We start from the raw sequence: 9,152 nt of genomic DNA, 5'->3' as shown, positions 1-9,152 counted from the left end.
CACTCAACAGTCAGTGCCCATTTGGGCTCTCTCTGTAGTTGGGCTATTATTGAAAATGCTGCTATAAATACCAGGGTGTATGTACCCCTTTGAATCTGCATTTTTGTATCATTAGGGTAAACATCCAGTAGTGCAGTTGTTCGATTGTAGAGTAGTTCTATTTTTAATCTTTTGAGGAATCTCCACACTGTTTTCCAGAGTGGTTGTACAAGTTTGCATTCCTACCAATGGTGTAAGAGGGTTCCCCTTTTTCTGCATTAGTAACCAATATCTGTCGTTTCCTGTGTTGTTAATTTCAGCCATTCTGAGAGATATGAAGTGGTGTCTTTTTTTCCCCCCGGGTTTCAGTACATGTTGATAGCAAACGAACATGTAATGTTGGATTCAGCCTGCCCTCTAAAGACAGCTACTTCTAACACAGTTCTGCCTCTTCCTTTAGCCTCTGGCTGGGTCCTTGCTGAAATCCCTTGTAGCCCTGAGTAGAGTTCAACTCCTTTAGAGACAGAGCAGACCTGCTGATGGTGGTACTGGTGATCACTGGTCAGAGGATGCCCTGCGGGGGCTGCACAGGACAGCTGCTTAAGGAAGCAGCAAACAAGTCAGCTTTCCTTTGAAGCTCTTACTGTGCTTACACTTGAACTCCAACACCAGCTTTGTGTACGTGTTGAAGGTGGTGACCGCCAATGCTATGCAGCAGATGAAGGAAAGCCAGGTCGAGTAGTAGGCCTAACCATAATTCCAAGCATGCAGTCTCCAGTCTTCTGGACCCAAGTTGGCAGTTGCCTGGAAGACCGTGAATACGTCATATGGACCACCATCCCCAGAAAGCCTGACAGGATGGAGGCAATGGTCGTGAAGACACTCAGCTTGACCCTGCAGCCCAGATTCCCAGTGAACAGCAGGTCCATTAGTACCAGGGAGAAGCTGAGAAATTCAAGTCCGATGGGCAAGAACTGGTCTCCCAGTGATAACCACAGGATCTTTACCACAATCCCCCAGGGAGGATGGGGGAGGAAAGGCTTCTCCATCAACCACTTCCCTCCAAATCAGAGAATGGGGTGATGTGGGCCTTGCAGTGTAGTAAACTCCAGTAGTCCTTTCTCACCTCTCTCAGTTGGTGGTGTGAGTTCATTGAAAGTTCGGCACCTCTCCCCTGGTTCTACCACAGTTTCCTCACAGGATTGCCACATGACACTCCAGAATGTATGGAAGCAGAACAGGTCATTCCCAGCACCTCCCCCCCCCGCCCCCAACTGTATTACGCCACCTCCTGGGATGATGTGCTGGTACTCACCCCATCCAAGGGCATTGGCACATCGAAGCACTCAGTTGCAAGAACTTTTCTGCACACAGGCTTCAGCACCTTCTATGTGCCCACAAACCAGTGGGTGTTGAGGAGGGATTTTGTGGAGAGGCTGAGTGACAGCATGTTGAGGATGGCAGATAGGAATGTCCATTGGCCAAAGGAGCCCTTTAGGAGTTCCATCTTCTGGGTGAGATAAACATTTTGAGTCATTTGAGGCAAGATCAACTCATACACTTTTGAAGTTCTGAGGCAAAGGTGTTTTAGTTCCTCTTCTGGTTGGTCTTGATGAGTTGCATGGAATGTATATCTGGTGGGAAGATGAATTAGGCCCCGTAGGTTTTTTTTTAATTAACATATAATGTATTATTTGCCTCAGGGGTACAGGTCTGTGAATCATCAGACTTACACATTTCACAGCACTCACCATAGCACATACCCTCCCCAATGTCCATCACCCAGCCACCTTATCCCTCCCCCCACTCCCAGCAACCCTGTTTGTTTTGTGAGATCAAGAGTCTCTTATGGTTTGTTTCCCTCCCAATCCCATCTTGTTTCATTTTTTTCCTTTCCTAACCCCCACAACCTCCTGTCCTGCCTCTCAAATTCCTCATATCAAAGAGATCATATGATAATTGTCTTTCTCTGATGAATCAGGCCCCCTCTTGCCAGCAGAGGGGTGAGGCGGTATCTGAAGTGGTGTCTTTTCATGATTTTGACCTGTTTTACTCTGATGATGAATGATGTTGAAAATCTTTCTATGTGTCTGTTGGCCATCTGCATGTCTTCTTTGGAAAATACTACTATTCCTATCTTCTGCCCATTTCTTACCTGGATTATTTGTTTTTTGGGTACTGAGGTTGATAAGATCTGTATCAATTTTGGATCCTAACCCTTTTCTGATAGGTCATTTGCAAATATCTCTACCATTCCATAGCCTGCCCTTTAGCTTTGTTGACTATTTCCTGCTGTGCAGAGTTTTCAATCTTGATGAAGGCCCAGTAGTCCATGTTCGCTTTTGTTTCCCTTGCCTCATGCCACATGTCTGGTAAAAAGCTGCTGCAGCTGAGGTCACAGTGGCTTCTACTTAATGTTCCCCTCTAGGATTTTGATGGATTCCTGTTTCATATGTACAGCTTTCATCTATCTTCAGTCTCTTATTGTGTGTGGTGCAAGAAAGTGGTCCAGTTTCATTCTTCTGCATGTGGCTGTCCAGTTTTCCCAGCACCGTTTGTTGAAGAGACTGTCCTTTTTCCATTGGATAGTCTTTCCTGCTTTGTGAATACTAGTTGCACATAGAGTTCGGGGTCCATTTCTGGGTTCTTTATTCTGTTCCATTGATCTATGTGTCTGTCTTTTGTGTCAGTACCATACTGACTTGATGATCACAGCTTTGTAATGGAGCTTGAAGACCAGAATCATGATGCCTCCAGTTTTCTTTTTCAGAATGAATTTTGCTACTCGGGGTCTTTTGTGGTTCTTTTTCTTTTTCTTTTTTTTTTTTTTTTAAGATTTTATTTATTTATTTGACAGAGAGAAAGAGAGCATGAGCTGGGGGGAGGAGCCAGGGGAGAGAGAGAAACAGGGAGCCTGATGTGAGACTGGACCCCCACACCCTGAGACACCTAGGTGTCCATGGGTCTTTTGTAGTTCTGTACAAACTTTAGGATCATTTGCACTGGCTTTGTGAAAGATGGTTTTGTATTTTGATAGGGATTGCATTAAATGTGTAGATTGTTTAACGTAGTATCTTAACAATGTTTGTTCTTCCAATGCATTAGCATGGAATGTTTTTCCATTTCTTTGTGTCCTCTTCAATTTCTTTCATCAGTATTCCATCTTTTACCTCTTCAGTTAGGTGTGTTCCTTGGTATCTTATGGGTTTTGGTACAATTGTAAGTGGGATAGATTCCTTGATTTCTTTTTCTGCTCCTTTATTATTGTTGTTTAGAAATGCAACAGATTTCTGCACATTGACTTTGTATCCTATGACTCTGCTGAACTTGGCACTATGGTCTCTCCTTTGCCTTCAAAGAGTCCCTTTGGTTATTTCTTGCAGGGCTTGTTTAGGGGTCACCAACTCCTTTCTTTCATTTTTGTTTGTCTGGGAAACTCTTTATTTCTCCTTCCATTCAGAATGACAACCTTTCTGGATAGAGTATTCTCAGCTACATATTTTTTTCCCAGTCATGAGGCGGACTATATTCTGCCACTCCCTTCTGCCTGTCAAGCTTCTGTGGACAGATCTGTGGACCTGATCTGTCTTCCTATGGGGATTAGGGTTTCTCTTCTCCTTGCTGCTTTCAGCATTCTTGTATGTCTATTTTGTTATTTTGGCTAAATGTCTTAGTGGTGGCCAGGTTTTGTTGAATTTAATGGTGTTCTCTGTACTTCTTGGATTTTGGTGTATGTTTCCTTCCCCAGATTAGGGACTTTTTCAGCCATAATTTCCTCAAATAAGCCTTCTCTCTTTTTTTCTTATCTTCTTCTGGGACTCCTATGACATGGAATATTATTATGCTTTAAGGAGTTGCTGGTTTAACCTAAGTCTACCTTTGCGATCCAATACCTTTCTTTCCCTCTTTCTTTCAGCTTATTTTTGTCCATAATTTTATCTTCTCTATCACTGATTCTTTCCTCTGCTTTGTCCATCCTCATTTTCTTTGCTTCCAGTCTGTTTTGCATCTGGGTTACAGCGTTATTTATTTTGGCTGACTAGTTCTTAGTTCTTTTATCTCTGCAATAAGGGATTCTAGTATCTATAATGCTTTTCAACTCCAGCTAGTATCCTTATGATTATTGTTTTAAATTTGGCTTAGACATCTTACTTGTATCTATATTGATTAAGTCTCTGGCCACGATTTCTTGTTGCTTCTTTTTAGGTGAATTCATTGTCTTCTTATTTTGCCTGGGTCACTTTTGTTGTATGTGATTGTCAGGAAAGTCTGTTGTACTCCTGCTGCTGAGAGCAAGGTCTATATTAAGAAGTTCTCCCCACCCCCCCCAAAGGAACCTAGAGAGCTATATCTTAGTTACGTTTTGATCTGCTTGTTAAAAGATGTTAGATTTTTTAAAAAGTTAGATCTTATTTCCCCTGAAGTTGAAGTTTTACAGCATCCTATCATCAGTAGACTTTGTGTGTGCAAGGGGCTTGTACTGGTCTTCTGGGTGTGGGACCTGCTGTATTGATTCTCAGGGCAGACTTATTCTAGTGGAGGTGTACCTGTAGGCACAGGGGGTTTTGCTGTGAATGGCTCCAGACTCCATTGGATTACCGTGGGCTGCACCCTGAAGTATGTTAGTGCTAATGGGCAGGGATGGTAAAACCCCACTCTCTTATCCCTAGAAAGGGGATTTTGTGCTGCTAGTCTTCAGGGAGCCCTCACAGAAGAGCAATCACCCCTCCTGGGTCCCCAGTTCCATCAGATCCCTGCCCTCACCTGTCTGTGTCCAAGCTGTCTGCCTGCCAGGTAGCACAGTATTCCTGTGTTTTATCTCAGGTGCACCTGGGTTTCACACCTTCCAAGTTTTAGGGAACTGTGCTGCACTAATCTGCACCGATAATCTAGGGAAAGGCCTCACCACAGTCTGGTCAGTGTCAGTTTGTCCCAGAGAAGCAGTCGCAGGACAGCACAGCATTTCAGAGTTTATGGTAAAATATAGCCAAACCTGGTACCAAGGTATGCTGCCATCAGCTGATATGTCCTTCCTATGCTAATAAACAGGGCAGCATGTTGGCTCAGCCATGTCTTTTGTCCCCGGAGAAGCCATGACACCTCTCCCAAGTGTACTCCAAGAAGGGGAATAATTTCTCACCAGGTGGCCCTGGAGATCCTCAGACCATACTCTCTGTTCCCAGGCCTCTGCCCTCCTTCCTTACTGGAGCACCGCTAAGCTCACCAGGCACAACTCCAGTGTTGGTGCAGACTTCTAAAACTTCAGACTTTGAGCTCTGCTGCTTGTATAAACTTCTAGTAGTCAGTCCCTCTTCTTTACCCACTCGACAGCTTTGGGGAAGAGATTTCTTGTCCAGTCCCCTGTGTGCTCTCTCCCCCCACCCCACCTCTGTCATCAGGGCTCTCTTCCCTCCACAGCACCCACAGTTCTTCTCTCCCCCAAATCAATCCTCTGTACCTCCTACCTTCCACGACACGGCCACTTTTCTACCTGTAGATGTGCTGCTAGTTCTCTCAGTCCTCATTTTCTTGGATCTTCAGAATGTTTTAATATTTACCTAGCTGTGTTTGAGGGAGGAGGCAAGTTTAGGGTCCCCCTGCCCCTCTGCCATCTTAATTTCTCTGAAATCTTTTCTTTCTGTAATCACTTTCATTTTTACCAAAGACAACCATATGAAGGCTGTTTCTAAAACAAGTCTGGTTTAAACAAACTTGTTCTAATTATTTATATAAGAACAGTTAGAATAGTAATTGACCATATAAATTATTTTAAATCTGCTTTGCTGGAATATTTTATAAGGATTTTCGTATTGAGGTTTTACTAGCCTCTTACCACCAGAGCCATGCCAAGTATTTCTTGTTAGATTTGCCTGCAATACCTTAGATGCAGGTGAATTTCCTCATCTTGAAGCCCCCAAAATATTTCAAGTTTCCTGCACACTCCAGGAATGTAGTTAAGGCAGCTAAGCTCTGTAAGCAAGGTACCAGGCCAATTTTCCCAAGGGGCTCTATTGGCTCCATAAATATAACTTTGGTCCCTTAAAGCTGTCTGGCCATATCTGAATCTATGTATGTCTCTCCCAAATGAGACATTCCAGTCAAAGCCTTGGTAAAATAATCAGTGTTTCCAATGATGTCCTGTTACAAGGAGAAAACATTCTCATTGAACTCATACAAATAATTAAAATTGCCTTGAAAAAGAATGCTCACTAATGGTTTCTGAATTCTGGAGAGTTCAGATAAGGAGAAAAGGTAAGTATTTCAAGTTCCTCACAAAGGAATATTTTATCATATTTCTCTAAGTTGTAGATATCTTAAGAGAAATGTTTCCTTAAACGTGGAAAAGCGGGAGCCAGCAATGTTTCAAACAGGAGTCATAATCATCCTTCTCATTCATGCAGTCCTGTGTTACTGATTTTTTGTTCTGTGTGAATGCAGTTTTCCCACTGGTTCTGGAAATCCTCACTCAGTTCAGTTTTATGGTTTAGGATATAAAAAAACTTTATTTGTCAAAAGTCCTTCTCATGAACCTCCTTAAAGATAAAACTCACTGTGCAAGAGCATAAGAATGATAACTATAAATGACAAAAGACTAACAAAAAAAAATCGCCATGGTTAAAGATATGATGAGAGTTTGATATAATGCAGTTTACTAGGAAATCCAGTTATTCCTGTGACACGCAACATTTCAATAATTAGGATTGCGTGGGATGACATTATCTCAGAACATAGTAAAACCTTAGGAATTTTATATAACTTGGGGGTTAGTTATAGCATTTACTCATGCAGTATAACCTAACATTTCTTTGACAATCCTTTCCCTGGCCCTTAACATACTAAGTGAACCAGCTTAAACAGTCAAAAAGACTTCATTTAGAATTTGAGTACTTGAGAACTTTTATTAAAAACTCAGAAAGTTTAATCTGTATACTTTAATATGTAATATTAATGTTATGTAAACTTAATATTTGTGTTTGCTCAAAGTAACAATAAGAGATTCTACAGAGGTTACATGTTTTTTTTTGTTTTGTTTTGTTTTGTTTTTGTTTTTTGTTTTTTTTTTACCAAAACTTAGTTCCTTCAACATTGAGAAGTTTTAGTTCTCTTAAGTAATCAAACAGCTGATAAAGAGAAATATCAGAACTTTTGTTTTCTGGGCAGGTATGCACAAAATTTTTTTTTATCAAGAGCACACCACAGTCCAAGAAAACTCTTTTTAACAGAAAAGCTAATCTCAATCTTATACCAGTGTACTTTAAAAAATATATATATATTAAAGATTTTATCTACTTATTTGATGGACAGAGAGACAGTGAGAGCAGGAACACAGCAGGGATAGTGGGAGAGGGAGAAGCAAGCTCCCCATGCAGGAGGGAGCCTGATGCAGGGCTTGATCCCAGGACCCTGGGATCATGGCCCTAGACGAAGGCAGATACTTAATGACTGAACCATCCAGGTGCTCCTATACCAGTGTACTTTTAAAATTCATTTGTTCTACTTGCACTACTAGATATTTACTCCCAACAATACAGATGTAGTGAAAAGAAGGGCCATCTGTACCCCAGTGCTCATAGCAGCAATGGCCACGGTCACCAAGCTGTGGAAAGAACCAAGATGCCCTTCAACGGACGAATGGATAAGGAAGATGTGGTCCATATACACTACGGAGTATTATTCCTCCATCAGAAAGGAGGAATACCCAACTTTTGTAGCAACATGGACAGGACTGGAAGAGATTATGCTGAGTGAAATAAGTCAAGAGAGAGTCCATTATCATATGGTTTTACTTATTTGTGGAGCATAAGCAATAACATGCAGGACATGGGGAGATGGAGAGGAGAAGGGAGTTGGGGGAAATTGGAGGGGGAGATGAACCATGAGAGGCTGTGGACTCTGAAAAACAATCTGAGGGTTTTGGAGGGGAGAGGGCTGGGAGGTTGGGTGAGCCTGGTGGTGAGTATTATGGAGGACATGTATTGCTTGGAGCACTGGGTGTGGTGCATAAACAATGAATTCTGGAACACTGAAAAGAAATTTTAAAAACACTCATTTGTTCCAATCTTAGTTCTGGTCACACATTCCTTCACAAACCTTCTCCAAATTTCTTTCTTTTTCATATTTTGTCCTAAAATTTCTTATTCTAAATAACCCCTGTCCTTTAAGGATAAAATCAATTCCTTTCCCTCAGTAAAAATGTACTGTCATTCATTATATCTTTCTTACATATCTCCTACTTTTCCTACATAGTTGTTTCTCTTATCATTTCTACAAGTCTCATGTAGCAGAATTTTAACTCTTAGAAGTCTTTGTCTCTAGCAAAAACTGAGTAGTAACTATGTGTAAACCGTTATGCCAGAATTCTTTAGGTTGGAAATTTACAAATACATTTCATTATCTCTAACATTTAGTGCTTTTCCACAGTACAGTTTTATTTTATTTTATTTTATTTTATTTTATTTTATTTTATTTTATTTCAGTGTTTTCCAAGATTCATTGTCTATGTATCACACCCAGTGTTCCATGATACCTGCTTAATAACCCAACCTCACACACCCCTCCCCTCCAAAACCCTCAGTTTCTTTCTCAGAGTCCACAGTCTCTCATGGTTTGTCTCTCTCCCCATTTTCCCCCAACTCATGTTTACTAACAGTCTCAAATTTATCTTTGGTTTCTCTTTGATGAGAAGAAAAGTGGATAAACCCACGTTCGGTAATCAGGGCTTTACTATTTTGTCTCATTTGGAAGCATTTAGATATTTCATAAATTTAACCCAATTTATCATTTAACTTAGTCAGTTTCAGATTATCTAAAGCTTTAGAAGCTATTAAACTTCATATTCATTTAAACAATTTGCTTTTACAAATTACCCATGAAAACACTAACAGATAAAATTAACCATCATTTTAAATCATCCTATAGCTGACAACATGATTTCAACTAATAAATTCAGGTGGGAAAAAGCTGATTATTGGTATTATATTTGACACTGGTAACCCCAGAATACACGAATGTTTTAATTAAACCAATAAACCTAAACTAGTTGTAATACTGAATATTTTTCCAGATCATGTGAACTTGGAAAACATTTTGGTTAGTCTCTATCTTTATGAGATTTAGAAGGCCCAGTTCGGTTTTTATTACTATTTTTTTAATTTTTATTAATTTTTATTTTT

General features: G+C 40.6%; 1 pseudogene; it reads right to left on the bottom strand.

Moving 5' to 3' along the window:
• Nucleotides 1-628: 628 nt before the first annotated feature.
• On the bottom strand, nt 629-1,538 carry LOC125092609 (uncharacterized; annotated as a pseudogene).
• Nucleotides 1,539-9,152: the final 7,614 nt, after the last annotated feature.

This window comes from Lutra lutra, chromosome Y (assembly GCF_902655055.1).
Source record: "Lutra lutra chromosome Y, mLutLut1.2, whole genome shotgun sequence".
In the NCBI taxonomy this organism is placed as follows: Eukaryota; Metazoa; Chordata; class Mammalia; order Carnivora; family Mustelidae; genus Lutra; species Lutra lutra.
Note: the sequence above shows the minus strand (reverse complement) of the source record. Positions and strands in the feature narration are given on the sequence as shown.